Here is a 19,348-nt window from a genome sequence, read left to right as displayed (position 1 = left end):
TTGTCAAAATAACCTTTGAACTGGGCCTAAAGCAGCATTGTACCCCAAACAAAAGTTTGCAAAGATAACAAAAAGCAATATAATGAATCTTGACTGAAAATTAAAGACGTTCTTTAGAATTAGCATGACTATGTTTAGTGTATCTGCACCTATAGAAATCCCTCCCTTCTATTCATATAATTGTTCTCCTCACTTTTCTGAAATACCGCATGCCTTCAGCTCCTACTTGGAATACTAAGTTTCTACATGAATCATTGCTTCCAGAATAGTTTTTGGATCTCAAATAACTGCTTGTTACTTCCCACTTTGGCCTTTTATTTGTAGGTTAACACTGATGAGTTGACATAGATTTATATTCACCAGGTATTTTGACACATTTCTTCTTTGATTATGTTTTATGGTTTCTGTGTATGAGTTGTCACTCAAAATGGCCCCTGCCATAACTGTATTACCCCTTTGACTAAAGTTTGTACACATTTTCTGCCGCGGACCAGTGCAGCTCCTAATAATGGTGCGGAATTGAGGAAACACACTTGTTAAAACAAAAACGATGGGACCGGGAGGACTCTTCAAACTGCCTGGCACTTTCTGAGTGCCTCATAGCCCCAGTTCGCTTTATTATATAGACCTATGCAAATCAAGGACCCTGATACAAAGTTGCACATCAAAGGCTAAGACAGGAACTCTCTCAAGGCAAAAACAGGATACATTAGTGAAATTTACAAACATCTGAAATAAACAAAGAGTCAGAGGAAGGGCATGTATATTGCTTCCTGCAACCCAAGGAAGCAAGTGGAGTGGGTGCAAATACTCAGCATCGAAGCCAAATATGGAGATGGAGGGGGGATAATTTAGCCTTTTGCTAAGCCTCAAATCTATAATGGCTTTTTGCCATTAACAGTCCACAACATATCTCCCTTTTCTTTTTAATTTGTGTGCTGAGATTTACACTCATCTGATTTTCTAATTTGGAGACAGACAGAAAAAATACAGAACAAACACAAAATTAGTATAGCCAATGCTAACAGATACCCAAAACAAGTAGACTAATACATCACAGTGATTAAAGCCTTTAAGCAAACTCTTTAAGCTAATACAACAAGAATCTATAAAAGAGTAATGTCCTTAAAGTGTTCACCAAGTCCAAGTTGGCACCAACACCATTCCAAATCTCTGCAAATGCAACCCAACCCTAGTTCAGTCCATCAAAAACTGTCACAGGAGCAGGAGTTCAGGAAAAGTCCACATTCAGGAAAAGTCCACATGGCACTGGAATTGCTGTCACACTTCCACACTCTGCAGTTAGCGTTAAAGTCCCAGTGACCGCTGCTGCCAGCTGGCAATGACCCAGGTAGACTGGAAAAGTCATCTGCAGCACGCATGAAGACGGAGCTTCCATTTTCTTTAAACTGGAAAGATGAACCCAGGGGTCCTATACTGGAGCTTTACAGCCATGGAGTGGTGAGGAGAATCTTGGGATACACTAAGCTGGGTGGCAGAGGTAAATTTGTAAGTTGGCAAAAAAGGAAAAATGAGCTCTGAATTAGGAGTAGGTCTTAGCCTAAAATATGAGTGGGGCATTGAGTCAGGAGGAATAAAGAAAAGACTATATATTAAACAAAGCAGCAGAAAACAGGACTATCAATACCCACAACAGAGAGCTTCGAGGGAAGAATAAAAAAACCCTGAATATTCAGGCAAGACATAGTTAAGTGGCCCTTGTGTAAATGAGACCAGTCTACCGGCTACTTGGAAGAAATACCCCAGGCTCATCCACAGTGTCATAGATGGGGTCAACAGCCCTGGGCACCTTTTAGCCTTCAGTGGCAAATCCCAGTATTCTGGGCAAGGTTAGGTCACAGGTGGCTGGAGCAGGGCTGGAAGAGACTGAATCCTCCCTTAGAGGAGCGAGGGGGAAGCCCACCTTCCAGTGTGTTCCTTCTTCCTCACAGCAAAGGCATGTAAGCCTGGCAGGCTTTGGTTTAAATGACCATCCTTTCCACTATTGAAGCAGGGCCCTGATTAAGTTCCAGTTGGAGCGTTGGAGCTTTTGAGGGCATATGCCAAGAGCTAGTATTTTACCTGATCTCCTTTGGGCTTTTCTGCCTCTTGGTACCTTAAAAGCCATGCTCAGAAGATCTTGCTGAAGGGCTTGAGAGTCCCTATCTGCCTATATATCTGGAGCTATTTGGGAAAAGACAAAACAGTGTTATTAGCTGGAATCAAATAAAAATAAAAAAAGGGGTAGTAGTTTGCAGGACAAAAAAATTTGGCATCTCTTGTACATCAGCATTCAAAAGAAATTGTTTGAAGTAAAAAGCATGATAGGGTAGACCTGCAGGAGCTCCAGGACATGACTCCCCCCCCCCTTTCTTTTTATATTATTTACAATTGAATCTTCAAGCAAATGTTAAGCATACTTTACAATATTTTGACTTCAAAGATTGCAAGAAATTCTTGACTTTGTTAACTTTTAACAAAAATATAGTAAATGCACCTTCAAGCAACATTTCCACACTTATCAAAACACCCCCTTAATATTAATTAACAGGCACCTTAAAGAGTACATATCAAAACTGAAAAATCCCAGTGTGATCTTCATTATTCTCCTATAGTAAAAAAATTTTTTTTTACACTTTCATTATGTAAATCTATGCTGCCCCAAGCCTTCCACTTGGGGCCTGGAGCAGCCTGGCCAAACCAGCAAGTCTTTTGGATCCAAAATGAGTGTGCTTTACTTATTCCAAACAAAATTATATTTATGTAGGGAAATGAAATTATTTTTATTTTGTTTTCAATACTAGAGCCGGCATTTCCAAAATTATTATTATTATTACTTTTCATGTAAGGACTTAATCAGGTCTTATAAACAAAGACACTTAGACATTAAACAAAGACTTCACATACAATCACACAAATCAAGAGTGAAACCTGGGGTTTTAGAGATTAAACTATGGCCTGCTTGGTCTTAAGTAGGGCTTCCTTAATAGGAACGTAATAAGGATATATACTAAACAGAGATCTCTCTAGAAAAATCTCAAGACGGCCATATGAGATTTCTGTTCAGCAACACCCAAATCAGGCCCTCCTTTTGCCCTCTTTTCAGACAATGGAGCAGGAAAGAAATAAAATGATCTAAAACATTAAAAAAATTTAGATAAGGAATTGAGAAAGGGAAGAGAGCATAGTAAAATAAGCCTCATAAAATTGCTCTTGTGAAGTGAGTCTCTCATCTAGAATCATGGTGTCTCACCCGTCATTCAGAGATCCACTGAGGAGCTTCAGCAGACCTAGGAAAAACACACACATATCCTCAGCCCCATAAGAAAACAGGGTCTGGCCCTTGCCAGATTCCTGTGAGCAGGTCTCTCCATTGTACTTCAGGGAAGGTTTTCCTTGCAGGGTTCCAGAGTCTCTCTGCTGCTGAATGACCCTGTACATAAGTATTCAAAAAAATTTAAAGTAAAAAGAGCATGACAAAGAAAATTTGCAGGAGTTTAAGTTGCTATTTGGCTCCTAACTCTGAACACACCTCACAATGCACTAACCAAATTAGTAAGTCTTAAGGATCTACATTCTATTCTATTTAAATTTAAATGAGTGCTCCTTACAAGTTCTAAAAACATTTTATTTTTTCTAAATATTAGAGCCAGCATTTTCAATTTTTGCATGCAAAAAATGCCTTAATTCAGGCCTTAAAAACAGACACATTTTGACAACATTAAACAAAGACTAAACAGAAACAAGAATTAGATGAACCAGACAAACCAGAGAGAAACCCTGGATTTCAGAGCACATCCAGATTAGAAAGATGCTTGCCTGATATTAGTCAGGGCATTTTCTGACAGAGGGACTGAAGGATGTGACTAAACAAAATCTCCCCGAGAAAATTTGCTTTCTGCAGCTGCTGGGATATTTTCCATAGTCAGATCCAACACAGGTTCCCTGCCTCAACCTCCAGGCAAAGAACAAGAAAGAAACAAAATGATAGTTCAGAAGATCATAGTTAAAACATTAAAGAAAAATCAGATCATGACAGGAAAAGCTGTAACTTTCCTAATACCTGAATCTCCTATCCATTTTCAAACTCTATAGTTGCTGTAACTGGTGGCTCAGGTTGACTATGCTGAGATTTTTCTCCTACCTCAACAGCCCCTTCATGAAAGTCCAACTTCCACAGCAAATAATCACCACCGGAGAGACAAGCACAAGCAATCACCTTCCAGTCATTTGGGGGGAAGAGCCTTTATACTAATAATATCTGATAAACCAAGTGAAAAGGGGGCAGTAGGCCCATACTGAACACAAGCAAGTTTAAGCTCTTTCAGAGTTCTAAAAGGTACAGGTTTATGTTCTCGCACTAGTCTCCCTGTATCATCCTGTCTTTCTACAACAGGAAAATGGGTAAAGCCATCATTTATTGTTTCCCCTATATTTCGAGCCTGGTCTATAGATTGTTGGAGAGGGGATTTCCCAGACTTTGAGCTATAGACTCTGCAATCAGCCTGATAAGGGAACACAGGAGCAGAGGTTTGAATGTAGGAAGGAGCTGAGGGCAGCGGAGGCCCCGTGGCTAAGGCAGCCATAGCCGTGGATTTTTCATCCCCCCTGTCATCCTCAGACTCTAAGTTATTCTTGTGTTCACATCCCTCTGTTTCCAGCTCACCCTGATGCTCTTCAGACAATGATTTGTCTTCATACGGAAACATTTCTACATAAAGGTCCCTTATTTTTGACCCTATCTTTCCCATAATCTTTTACTCCCAACTACACTTTCCCCCAAAACTTTCTTTACTCACTGTGCGCACTTCACTTTGGGGAGTTCCGTCACCTTCCTTCAGTTTTAGTTTCCTCGTACTCATACTCAAGTCCTCTGTTCGGGCGCCACTTGCCGCGAACCAGCGCAGCTCCTAATAATGGTGCGGAATTGAAGAAACACACTTGTCAAAACAAAAACGATGGGACCGGGAGGACTCTTCAAACTGCCTGGCACTTTCTGAGCGCCTCATAGCCCCAGTTCGCTTTATTATATAGATCTATGCAAATCAAGGACCCTGATACAAAGTTGCACATCAAAGGCTAAGACAGGAACTCTCCCAAGGCAAAAACAAGATACATTAGTGAAATTTACAAACATCTGAAATAAACAAAGAGTCAGAGGAAGGGCATGTATATTGCTTCCTGCAACCCAAGGAAGCAAGCGGAGTGGGTGCAAATACTCAGCATCAAAGCCAAATATGGAGATGGAGGGGGGATAACTTAGCCTTTTGCTAAGCCTCAAATCTATCATGGCTTTTTGCCGTTAACGGTCCACAACAATTTTCTTTCTACAATATAAAATATATGATATTTATAATAAAGCCACTAATTCATTGCTTTACTATAGTAGCTATACTTGATCATGATAAAGCTGATTCTTGCTGTGACTATCCCAATATGGCTTAAAATTATACCCTGATTTTCTTGATTTAAATGAGTAATTATATATACCACTCTTTTTTTTTTTTAAGCAATAGAGAGACCGAGAGAGACAGGAAATGAGAGAGATGAGGAGCATGAACTCGAAGTTGCAACACTTTAGTTGTTTATTGATTGCTTCTCATACGTGCCTTGACTGGGGGGCTCCAGCTGAACCAGTAACCCTTTGCTCATACCAACCTTGGGCTCAGACCAACGACCTTGGGCTTCAAGCCAGTGACCATGATCCCTCGCTCAAGCTGGTGACTCCACATTCAAGCTGAATGAGCCCATGCTGAGTTCTTTTTTTTTAATTTGGAAATTAAATTTAATGGGGTGACATTGATCAGTAAGAGTACACAGGTTTTAGGTAAACATTTCTATATCATTTGAACTGTTGATTGTGTTGTGTGCCCATCGCCCAAAGTCAAATCATTTTCTGTCACCATATATTTGTCCCTCTTTACTACCCTTCCGCCCTCCTCCCCCTGATAACCACTTCTCTTTTATCTATGGGAAAATTCTGGGCAATATTTATTTACAATGTGCTTTTCACATTATTATTTCAATAATGTGAGGATGGAATTAGGGAGGACAAAAGAACCACTAAATGCCTTTGATTATCAGAATAGAAGATGTGCTTGAACTGCAGTGAAATGGAGAATGATAATGTCATTCAGTGCTGGAACTTTTCTCCTTCCTATACCTACATTATAGGAGTGTGGTTCAGAGACTATTTTCATTAATATTTCCAGAATGTTATTAGTTCAAGATTGTGTGTGATAGATTTTATGTAAGATTTGTGGTAGATAGTGGTATTTAAGTGAAGAAGCAACTAGCTGAGTCCCAATCAATGAACAGAATTGTGAAAAATAACAAAATAGTTTATAGTTATTATGTTTTGGAGTGATGTATTATTCAGCAATATATAACTTAGGCGCCTTCAAATTATATTGCAGTTCCAGATACTGCAAAATAATGAAACATATTCAATCACACTGCTGCAAAAAAGATAAGTAACAATATAATAATAAGTGTAGATTAATTGTACTATCCGTAAATAAATGCAATACTAAACTGTTCAGTTTTCTTTTTATCATCTAATTCTTATTTATTGTATAGTGGATTTGTTATGTTATATTACATCATAGGTTTGTGGTTATAATGTGTGTGCATATAATTTTTTCTACCAGTAAGGATGTGCAATCAAAAAATTGTGTTGGGAAAAATGCACATACAAATAATAAATCTACCAATGCGTCAAGCTTTTGGGGTCAAATTGACACTTAACAACTGGAAGAGGAGGCGGAAACTTAGTGAAACGTCCAGAACTGGCGAAATATAGGTACTTTAGCCCATTGGAAGTGAAATGATGAACCTGGATGATTCTTTGAAAGGTGGGAATCTCCTGATACCTGACAACTCTTCAGGGTCTGTATAATGTTAATTTTCACTAGCTGATTTTAACACCAAAACATGAATTAATAGTTCTGTCTTTGATAATAAAGGAATCATCAAAAGTGCACACTTTGTCAAAGATATATTTAACAACTTCAGGATGAAAGAAATAAAGTGACAATTTAACTGTGAAACCATATGTTCAGTATAAGGGTTTGATTTATCATATTCTGTCCACAAAACAAAATGCTCTGCATTAGTTAAAATTGTTGCAAATGGGATTTTATATTTAGGACTTTGGTGCATGTTGTTGCTTATTTATCTTTTCTTCCTTACAAGCAAAACTTCAGTGTTGTTTGGAGAGTCACTTTGCTCATGCAGCAGCCCAGGTGCCTCAGGATGCTAACCTCATATTCAGCTCTATGGGTGAATATCAATTAATTAATCCAGGGTGATCAAAATAACCACATAATGGTTGGTTTAGCCATAGGCACAAATTGCAAGTTATTCCCATAAACTACCTCTTCTTTTTCTCAAAAGAATTGTGGTGCTTATCTCCCTATCTCAAAGAATATGAACAAAGACATATGTAGTTCTCCTTGCTATGATCATGATGGAAACTAGCCTTACAACTAGAGGAACACCGTGGATACCAAAGCAGAGCAATGGAAAGAGCCTGGTTCCTCAACAGCGTTGTTGAGCAACTGAGTCGACTATTTCTAAAACACATTCTATCAAAATTTTTAATGATGGCCTGACCGGGTGGTGGCGCAGTGGATAGAGCGACGGACTGGGGACTGGGATGCGGAGGATCCAGGTTCGAGACCCCGAGGTCGCCAGCTTGAGCGCGGGCTCATCTGGTTTGAGCAAAAGCTCACCGGCTTGAGCCCAAGGTTGCTGGCTCGAGCAAGGGGTTACTCGGTCTGCTGAAGGCCTGCGGTCAAGGCACATATGAGAAAGCAATCAATGAACAACTAAGGTGTTGCAACGCGCAACGAAAAACTAATGATTGATGCTTCTCATTTCTCCGTTCCTGTCTGTCTGTCCCTGTCTATCCCTCTCTCTGACTCTCTCTTTCTCTGTCTCTATAAAATAAATAAATAAAATTAAAAAATTTTTTTAATGATGAAAGCTAATAAGTTTACTAATTATTTAAGTCTAATTAAATCTTGACTTATGTAAGAAAGTATGTTATTTTTAGTGACCAAACTTCTTGAAGTTATACTTATACAGATTATAAAACTAATAATTTCAGAGGACAATGAAATGATTTTGACAAATTTATACAAAGCTGGAACCACCATGTTAATCAATATAAAGAATATTTAGATTATCGTCATATATTCCCTGTGCCCTTAGCCTAGGAAAACAGTAATCTCATTTCCATCAACATATATTTGTTTGCCAGCTCTAAAATTTCATATAAACAAAATAATAAAATATGCACTTTTCTTTCTATATACCTTTGCTCAACATTTGTGACCTCCAAATTTTTGTATTTTTTCAGCAATACATTTAATTTTATTGCTGACTTGTATTTTATTGTATAAATAGATCATAATTTATTATTCATTCTCCTTTGGTAACCTTTGAGTTCTTCCTAGGCTTTAGCTATTTTGAGTAAATCTATAAACATTCGTATATATATAAATATGTATATGTAAGTATTATATATATAAATATATATAAATATTCATATATATAAATATATATATAAATATATATATGTAAGTATTTTGCAGGCATGTGCTTTCATTTCTTTGGATATATACCTAGATGGTATGCATCTACCATTACAGTATCATAAAGAATAATTTTGCTACCTTAAAAGTTCCTTGTACACCACCTATTTGTATCTTCCTCTTTCCCCATTATCTTTGACAACACTGACATTTTACAGTTTCTAAATTGTCACCTTTTTCAGATTGCCATACATGTAGAATCATACAGTTTCTAGCCTTTTCAGACTAGCTCATATCATTTAGGAGATGCATTTAGGGTCCCTCCACATCTTTTTGTGGCATGATAGCTTATTTCCATTTTTTTTTCAGGAAATATCTTAGTATATGAATGTATTACAGTTTGCCAATTAACTTAACATCTTAGTTGTTTCCAGTTTTTGAAAATTATGAATAAAACTGCTATAAGAATTTATTTGGAAATTTTTGTGTATGTGTTTTCAGCTCATTTGACTAAATACCTTGGAACACATTGCTGGATTGTATAGTAAGTCTGTATTTAGTATGGTAAGAAATTGTCATAAGGTAGTTAGTTCTATTTTCAGTTTTTTGAGGAACCACCATACTTTCTTCCATAATGGTTGTACTACTTTACATTCACGTAGATGGGACATAAAAGTGAGACCAAGAGACATTGATAAGAGTGTGGTGGTTATGGGGGGAGGGGGGAGAGGGAGAGGGAAGGGGGGAGGGGGAGGGGCACAAAGAGAACTAGATAGAAGGTGACGGAGGACAATCTGACTTTGGGTGATGGATATGCAGCATAATTGAACGACAAGATAACCTGGACATGTTAACTTTGAATATATGTATCTTGATTTACTGATGTCACCCCATTAAAAATAAATAAATAAATAAAATTATTAAAAAAAAAGAAATTGTCAAACCTTCTTAAAGTGGCTATATTATTTTTATTCCCAACAGCAATGAATGAGACTTACTATTTCTTCACATCTTCACCAGAATTTGATATTGTTAGTGTTTTGGGATTTTGGCTATTCTAATAGGGATTTAGTGTGGCATTTTATGGTTTTAATTTGTAATTTAATAATAAAAATATGGAACATCTTTTAATATGCTTAATTGTCACTATACATCTTCCTTGGTAAGGTGTCTGTTCAGATCTTTTGCTTACTTTTTAATTGCATTGATAGTTTTTTTATCAGTTTTAAAAGTTCCGTGGATATTGTGGATACAACTTCTTTATCAGTTATTTTAAAATATTGCTTAAGAATTTTTTTTGACTCATGTTATTTAGAAGCATATTATTTAATCTCAAAGTATTTTGGGGTTTTCCAGTTATCTTTCTGTAATTGAGTTCTGATTTCTAGTTTAATATCACTGTGGGCTGAACACAGACATTGTATGATTTCCGTTTTTTGAAAATTTAAGGTGTGTTTTATGGCCCAGAATGTGACCTATCTTGGTAAATGTTACATTTAAGTTTGAGAAGAGTATATACTCTGTTGTTTTTGGATGAACTATAAATGTCAATTAGATTCAGTTGATTAATGGTGCTGTTCAGTTTAATAAAATTTTTACTTATCTCAGTCCAATGAATCTGTCAAAACTGAGAAAAGAGTGCTGACAGATTCAACTATAATAATAGGTTTAGCTATCTCTCCTTGCATTTCTGTCAGCTCTTGCTTCATCTTTGGTACTCTCTTGTTAGGAGCATTCATATTAAAGATTGTTATGGCTTCTTGGAGTGTTCACTCCTTTATCATTATGTAACGCCTGTCTTAGCTCTGATAATTTTCCTTGCTCTGAAGTCTGCTACATGGGAAATTAGTCTAGCTACAAATCTGCATATATACATATAATATATATCCCTAATTATTATAACCATTTTCTCTGCTATTCTTGATTTTATTTTTAACTTATCAGGATGACATGGTTTGCCAAACCATACAGGTTTGTTTCACTAGCACAACTCAATATATCACCATCTGTGCACTGCATGGTGCACCCCCACCCCCGCCCCAAGCAAAGCCTTTTCCTGCCCCACCCCCGGGTTGCCCTTCTCCTCCTACCTCCACCTTCCTTTGCCATCCTGTCGTCTATATCTGTGTGTTATGTACATGGTTTTTTTGGCTAATCCCTTTACCTTCTTTCATCTAATTCCCTCAAAAGACTATCTTTAGAGCATTTTAGTTTTACAACGAAAATTTCGTTAACTTTTTAATTTACATCCTTTTCTGTTAAAATATAAAGCCAGGGTTAAATTAAATTCTCAATGTCTAAATTAAACTAAATATAAATCTGCCATACAACTCACTGAATTTTGACAGTGTTCCTTAAAAATGCTCATCACCTCCTATCCTTTTCCTTTTTACTAAATTCAATCTGCCCCAGTCTTCACTTATCACATGCATTTTATTCCATCAAACATCATTTTTCAGGCCCAACATATTTGAATAATCGGTCATGTTGACCACACATCTCAAGGCACTATTTTTCTCATTTTTTTTCTGGTTAATACTAGAATGTTCCATCAAGAAAAGTTGTCTATTTCCCTAAAATGAAAGCTCAGTAAATTCAATGGCTATTATGTTAACCTCTTAGCAAAAGTACATAAAAAACTACTCATCCTGAATTTAATTAACTGAAATTATAACAGAATAAATGAAACTACTACTTTCCCATTTTCTGAATGCTTACATGAGTAGTCAAAAAAAAATCAAATTGGCTTTATAAAACTTGATGGTTGCTTATTAAATACTTCATATATCAACCCCATATCAATACAAAGAGAAAATACAAAATATTCTTCTTACCTAAAAACATTAGAACAGTGGTTCTCAACCTTTCTAATGCCGTGACCCCGCAATACAGTACCTCCTGTTGCAGTGATCTCAAACCAAAAAATAATTTTGGTGGCTACTTCATAACTGTAATTTTGCTACAGTTATGATTCGGAATGTAAATATCTGATATGCATTATGTATTTTCCGATGGCTTTAGGCGACCCGGCTGGGGTCGCGACCCACAGGTTGAGAACCGCTGTATTAGAAGAAGCTAAAAGGAATTATTTAAGACTTTTTAGAGCTTGAAAAAGAGTTACACTTCCAATGTGTGTTTAAATTATAAGTCAGTTTTTAAAACAACTTGCTTCAGTTGGAGTGTGCATCATAGTTAAATGAACTGGGCTATTGCTTCATCTCTTCCAGTCAGATGTTGATTCTTTTGAATATCTTGAGATGGAGATTTCTTCTTCTTTTAAATTAGGCAGAAGTTCTTCAAGACTACACAGTATTGCGGTCCTCAGTTTTTGTTCTGCCAGAGAAAACTTAAATAGTGGTGAAAGAGACGGTTTTCTTTCACCAAGAGACATGTGTAAAGATGATTTTGTATAGTCAGTGTGCAAATCCTGAGTGTCCAAAATGTTAAGCATATCCCCTGTCTGTGTGTTTTGAGGAGTAGGGCACAATTCTGGTTTGTGTCTTTCAGGTGTTTCAGAATTGGAGAGGTAAGTTTCTTCCCTTTTCTTCATAAGAGATTTTTTTTTAGAGCCTCAGAGCTACTGTAAATAATCTGAAATCTGGAATCTGATTTTGGCAGTGTGTCTTTCTCCCACATCTTCTGGGAAAATGCTACTGTGCATAGGACTATTTGGTTCTAGTTTAATGTCAGCCTTTGTACTATTGGAGCTGTTAAGACTTAAATGGCCAACTTCCGGAAGAGTGTCAGGTAATATGTCAAAATCAACATCGTTAAAACTGCTGGAATTATTCCCCCTTGAGATCTGAAGAATTCCCTAACATACTTTTATGCATGGAAGGAGCTTTGTAAAAAGCTTGCTAATAATCTGATAATTTCATATACTTCCCACCTTCATTCCTATCACCTCTTGCCTATTCCTTACAGGAGGAGAAAGTGTCTCTATTTGGCTAGTTTCTAGAAGCTTGTTCTGTAAAGCTGTATGTTCTAAATCTTGCTTGCAAAGTATTTTCTTATTTAACATACCTGACTGATACTGTGTTTGTTATTGTTTCACCTATGCCACTAGTCACCACATGTTTCTGAGGCACACACTGGAGGCAATCTAAAATAGCCTTTTCTTCAGGCAAATGAGAAGGGCTATCATTGGATACAGTGGTTGTTGAGAAACAAGTGGCCATGCTAAATTCTCTGTGATTATGCAACACAAGTGAGGATTCCTTCTCTAAGTTCCATAACCATTGAATTGGTTCTGTTCTTCTACTATCTTCCATTTCAACAGCTTTTCTCCATCAGTTCCTAATATCCCTGATCAAGTTTTCCGGAGTTCAGGGAATTTGGTTCCTTGTTAAGAATGGGTTAGAAACTAAAAAGTGAATTAGTTCCTCTAATTTTACTTCTTTTCCTGTAAAGGGCTGTGGTGAATCAGACAAAACTATCCTTGCAAACTTTGCTGTCAGATGATCTTGCTTTTTTTGGAATGGATCATTTTTTCTTTTAATGGGCAGAGGCCCTCCCAATGCACTGCTCCCTGTATTCTTTGCAATGCTTGATGATGGAGAGTCTTCCCCTTCATAGTCTGGTGCTTTTTTAGAATTTATTTCATTTTTTTCTCTAGATGTTGTCATCTTTATGTCTTTTTCAAATATTGTGACACTGCTTGTATCTAATGAAGAAGTTGGCTGCAACAGGTAAGATGCAGGGTTGTTGGCTAGGTTATATACAGTTCCCAGAACATCTCTGGCTCTTCCACAATCATTTTCCTGATTATGCTGGTTGTGCTGCTTAGGTGTATCTGGAAGTGAAGTAGGATATTTCAAAAGAATACTTCTGAGGAAGAAGTATATGCATCTTTACAGGCAGTAAGAGATCCACAGCTGGAGTCCAGCCTTTAATTAGACTGAAAGGAGACAGACCACGAAATTCTTTTCACTTTTTTTGTGTGTGTATTTTTGTTTGTTTGTTTTTTTCTGAAGTGAGAAACAGGGAGGCAGAGAGATACTTCTGCATGCACCTGACTGGGATCCACCCGGCATGCCCACCAGGGGGCGATGCTCTGCCCATCTGGGGTGTTGCTTCTTTGCAACTGGAGCTATTTTAGCGCCTGAGAAGAGGCCATGGAGCCATCCTCAGTGCCTGGACCAACTTTGCTTCAGTGGAGCCTTGGCTGTGGGAGGAGAAGGGAGAGGCAAAGGAAAAGGAGAGGGAGAAGGGTGGAGAAGCAGATGTGTGCTTCTCCTGTGTGCTCTGGCTGGGAATCGACCCTGGGACCTCCACATGCCAGGACAATGCTCTACCACTGAGCCAACCAGCCAGGGCCTCTTTCCACTTTTTATGCCATTCTCCTTGTTTTTCAACAATAGAATGTGTTACAGTTGTAGGATCTTCTTTTAGTTTATGACTTATATATGCAGGTCCAATAATCTTTCTCTCTGATATTTGGTCTCTTTTTCAAGGAAGTAAAGGTTGACTGTCAGTCTTGCTTGGTCAGCCTGACCACATTCATATCTCATTACTTTTGAGACTTCATTTAATAACTGAATAACTGTTAACAGGTTCAATTTCCCAGCCTCATAAATACTTTCTATGTGCAGCTGACATATTTGTCTCTCAATAGGAACATTGATAGCAACATAAGTACCATCTAAACCAGGGGTCCCCAAACTTTTTACACAGGGGGCCAGTTCACTGGCCCTCAGACCATTGGAGGGCCGGACTAAAAAAACTATGAAAATCTCTATGCACACTGCACACATCTTATTTTAAAGTAAAAAAACAAAACAGGAACAAATACAATATTTAAAATAAATTTTAATCAACAAACTTACCAACATTTCAATGGGAACTATGGGCTTGCTTTAGGCTAATCAGATAGTCAATGTCCGGTTCCATATTTGTCACTGCTAGCCACAACAAATGATGCAAGTGTTCATTGGTTAGTCTAGATCGGGTTGGACATTTAAAATTTTTCATCCTAGAAAATGTCTGTTCACAGACATAAGTGCTGCCAAAAATTGTTGACATTTTAAGAGCATGGTTCCTGATATTAGGATATGTCTGTGATGAGAGAGAGGCATAGAAATTAGGCAAGTTGTTTGACTTGAATGTGTCTTTCAGAGAGTCACAATTCTGCAGTTCAGCCAGTTCTATTTGGTAAATTGAATCCACATTTTCAATGTCAATAGAAAATGGGTTACGGAAAAGCTGAATGTCCTGTTCATGGAGATGAAGCTCTTTAAATCTAAATTGGAACTCCTTTTGTAACTTTTCCAGTGAATCCACACATACTTCTTTTGGGAATGCAATCAAGGGTTTTTCTGCTAACAGATTTTGAGTTAAGGGGAGATGGCAGAAATTTTCCTCCTTCACTTGTTTAATAAGGAGGCCTAATTTTACTTCAAATGCTTTTACATGTGATTGCATATCACAGATGAGCTTCCCTTTTCCTTGAAGTTGCACATTGAAACTGTTGAGTTGCTCTGTTACATCTGTCAGAAAGGCGAGGTGCCATTTCCACTCTGCATCATTGAGCTCTGGTACTTCTTTGTTTTTTGAAAGCATAAAAGCTGTAATCTGTGGAAGTAAGTCATAGAAATGTCTCAAAACTCTCCCTCGACTCAGCCAATGGACTTTGGTGTAGTACAGAACATCTTCATAGGCCATATTTAGCTCAGACAGAAATTCCTGAAATTGCCTGTGGTTTAGTGCATTATTTCTAATGAAGTTAACACAACATACCACAATTTTCATAACAGAGTCCCACTTCAGTGATTTACTACATAACGCTTGTTGGTGGATGAGGCAGTGTATGGCTATTGGATGAGAATGGTTAAGTTTTTCCATCTCTAAGTTAATGTGAGCAATTACTCCTTTCTTAGGCCCCACCATACTAGGCGCACCATCAGTTGTCACACTGGATAGTTTAGCCCAGTCCAGCTCCAAATCCTTCACAGTTTGGGAAACCTTTTCATAGATATCCTCTCCTGTAGTTGTTCCTTTGATGCTTTGCAGTGCAGCAAGCTCTTCTGTGACTTCAAAATTGTCATTTATCCCACGAATAAAAATTAGAAGTTGTGCAGAATCACAAACATCATTGCTCTCGTCGAGTGCCAAGGAAAAATAAGAAAGTTTTCTTGCAGAGTTTTGCAAATGCTGATGCAAATTGTCCCCCATTTCTTCAATCCTTCGTGTTATTGTAGATCCTGAAAGACTAACTGTACTAAATAAGTCTGCCTTTTCTGGACACATCTCTTTGGCAACAGAAAGAAGGCACTCTTTAACAAATTCTCCCTCCATGAATGGTCTGCCAGAGCATGCTATTAGCTTGGCAACTTGAAAACTTGCTCGCAGTAATGAAATATTTAGCTGCTTCTGCTTCACAAAAGTATTTTGCTGAGTTATAAATGAATTTTTCAGTTATAAATGAATATTTCAGTTAATATTTTATCTTTTCTCACATCTCCAACCAAACAATCATATTTATCTTTATGTTGAGTTTGATAGTGTCAACGCAAATTATACTCTTTGAACACAGACACTATATTCTGACATATCAAACACACAGCTCTTTCCTTGTACTGCATGAAAAAGTAATCATAAGTCCACTGTTCTTTGAATATCCTACACTCTGAGGCAATTTTTCCTCTTTCTTGACGTCATTGTTTCCTAGGGATTCCAAATTGATAATAGTTAAATACCAATATATATATGCTCTCTGCCCTTCCATATAGGTCCCATGCTCTCTGCTCTTCATGTAGGTCCAGGTCTCTGCCCTCCCATGTAGATCCAGGTCTCTGCCCCCCATGTAGGTCCATGCCCTCTGCCCCCCATGTAGGTCCAGGTCTCTGCCCTCATGTAGATCCAGGTCTCTGCCCCCTATGTAGGTCCATGCCCTCTGTCCCCATATAGGTCCAGGTCTCTGCCCTCCCATGTAGATCTAGGTCTCTGCCCCTCATGTAGGTCCAGGTCTCTGCCCTCCCATGTAGATCCAGGTCTCTGCCTCCCATGTAGATCTAGGTCTCTGCCCCTCATGTAGGTCCAGTTCTCTGCCTCCCATGTAGGTCCAGTTCTCTGCCTCCCATGTAGGTCCAGTTCTCTACCTCCCATGTAGGTCCAGGCCTCTGCCTCCCATGTAGGTCCAGTTCTCTGCCTCCCATGTAGGTCCAGGTCTCTGCCCCCCATGTAGGTCCAGGTCTCTGCCTCCCATGTAGGTCCAGTTCTCTACCTCCCATGTAGGTCCAGGTCTCTGCCTCCCATGTAGGTCCAGTTCTCTGCCTCCCATGTAGGTCCAGGTCTCTGCCCCCCATGTAGGTCCAGGTCTCTGCCTCCCATGTAGGTCCAGTTCTCTACCTCCCATGTAGGTCCAGGTCTCTGCCTCCCATGTAGGTTCAGGTCTCTGCCCACAATGTAGGTCCATTTTTAAAATCCAATTAAAAAATAAATAAAAAAATACTTACCTAGTGCGGCAGCTGCTGCTGCGCTGTGGACCCGGTGCCTCGGTCTTCAGTCTGTCAGGTCTAGATACGCACGGTGCGCGCTACAACGTCGCGACGTGATCATCTAGGTAGGACAGTGAGCACCAAGCGCAATACAGGAAAGAGAGTTCCTGTATAGCGGGGGCGCATTATTTCAATTGTAAGCGCTCTGGTGCTTTCAGCATTTTCATCCTGAAATGAATCAGGGAACTAGCTGAATCCCGTAAGTGCGACGGGGGCCGGGTAAAAGGCCGTCCTGGGCCATACTTTGGGGACCCCTGATCTAAACTATATTGGGACTAAGGACTGAAATAACAACTTCTCTCTCTTTTTCCAAAAACAGGAGCGTTTCATTCACTGAAGCCCAAGAGACAGAACCTTTTGAATTTTCTCTTGTATATATCACTGATCATCATAAAGTTCCTTTTTTTTTGTAAATTGGTTTTACTGTCTTATACATTCTGATCTCAAATTTATTTTTTTTATTTTTTAATTTATTTTATTTTATTTATTTTTTTTTGTATTTTTCTGAAGCTGGAAACGGGGAGAGACAGTCAGACAGACTCCCACATGCACCCCACCAGGATCCACCCCGCACGCCCACCAGGGGCGACGACGCTCTGTCCACCAGGGAGCAATGCTCTGCCCCTCCGGGGCGTCACTCTGCCATGACCAGAGCCACTCTAGCGCCTGGGGCAGAGGCCAAGGAGCCATCCCCAGCACCCGGGCCATCTTTGCTCCAATGGAGCCTTGGCTGCGGGAGGGGAAGAGAGAGACAGAGAGGAAGGAGTGGGGGGGGGTGTGGAGAAGCAAATGGGCGCTTCTCCTATGTGCCCTGGCTGGGAATCGAACCCGGGTCCCCCGCACGCCAGGCGGACGCTCTACCGCTGAGCCAACCGGCCAGGGCCTGATCTCAAATTTCATACTTCTTTAATGATAATTGTGCATTTTCCTGATACTTTTACAGAACAAAATCTTCTCTTTGTAAAATTCATAAAAATCTGTTACGTGCTACATATGGGACCTATAAGGGACCTGGCAATGCATGTGTGCAAATCTTGTGGCTTTACATTAAATGTCTCTGCAAAATGTTTGGATGAACCTTTAGAATAGGTTTTTATATATTTTATTGCAACGAATCTTGCAAAATGATACATCAGATGAATAAACTTAGGACCATCAGGAGAAAGAAATACTGAACCAACAACTTGAGGAAAGCCACCTCCACATTCAGCAGAAATTTTTTTTTAACCATTCACAGCAATGTTTCCGAAATTCAGTATCACATTTTTGGTCAAATGGAGGGCAACATAGTTTGAAACCTTATTTGGTGAGAGACTGGTCTAGCATTTGAAACAAGAAATAAGAAACTATTTGAAAGGCATCACGGTTCATCTTGTCGAGCAGTTCACCCCAGGCGGCATATGTGACATGATCTTTTAGCAGGCAGCAGTGGCTTGCCCGGGCTTGAAGCCCAGCATCTTCAGATACACCCAAAGGTGCTCTTTCTCCAAGGAGGTGACACAGGACAAACGCATCTTCATGGCAGGCGATGCCACTGCACAGGAAGAAAACAAAGGCCCAGATTACTCAGAGGTCTCTTAGGCTCCTTCCCTGTGGGCTGCCTGAGGTCACAGCAGCTCCTACACTGCCACCACTTACTCCCCTCTAGCCCAGGGCATTAAGTCACAGGGAAATGGAGCCTCTAACAGTAGTACAGCACAGCCTCCTCAAACCCAGACTCTTGTGCTTACCCAAGAAAACTGGAGAGGGGAACCCAACAGTTAGAAATTTGGCTTCAGTAATAGTAGCTTTTAGTTGTAATCAACAGGAAATTATGTAAGGTTTAGGAAACAGTTAATGAGTACATTTGCTTTTTATTCTCTCTTGATTTATTCATTCTCTATGAAATGTGGTGAAAAGCTTATATTTCATATATTCCCCTGGGAATCATGTGGGAAGAACTCAGAGATTAAGACAGTCAATAGTTATATTTTCAATATACTATTCTTACACGCTATACTGTAGAATTCTTTGAGTGCTTTTTTTTTTTTCCTGGCATAGGGATGCCAGCTGAACTGCTTCTCTAGCCAGGTTATCAGGCCTTGAAAACCAGACGAAACTCAGGAGTCCACAGCCCTGACTACGGAGCACTTGGACTTGATTCTAGTCCTTGAGAAAAGTAACAAGGCTAGAAATCTTATCTCCAAGGATGGAAAAACATGCCAGAGGCTACTGGAGAGTAGAATCTGGACCTGAGAAAGGTCACATAGGCACATTCATTTCCCATCCCTAACTAACCCTGGTCACCCTATAAAAGAGGCCTGAAAACTGAGGATA

The 19,348-nt window shown here is 39.1% G+C and overlaps 2 pseudogenes; both read right to left on the bottom strand.

Annotated features, from left to right (window-relative positions):
* Positions 1–11,751: 11,751 nt before the first annotated feature.
* LOC136319268 (HAUS augmin-like complex subunit 6 pseudogene) lies at positions 11,752–15,707 on the bottom strand (annotated as a pseudogene).
* A 1,584-nt stretch (positions 15,708–17,291) lies between these two features.
* Positions 17,292–18,546, bottom strand: LOC136319267 (HAUS augmin-like complex subunit 6 pseudogene; annotated as a pseudogene).
* Between the last annotated feature and the right edge of the window lie 802 nt (positions 18,547–19,348).

This window comes from Saccopteryx bilineata, chromosome 1 (assembly GCF_036850765.1).
Source record: "Saccopteryx bilineata isolate mSacBil1 chromosome 1, mSacBil1_pri_phased_curated, whole genome shotgun sequence".
Taxonomy (NCBI): domain Eukaryota; kingdom Metazoa; phylum Chordata; class Mammalia; order Chiroptera; family Emballonuridae; genus Saccopteryx; species Saccopteryx bilineata.
The sequence above is the reverse complement of the archived record's forward strand: the minus strand, read 5'-3'. Positions and strand labels throughout refer to the sequence as shown.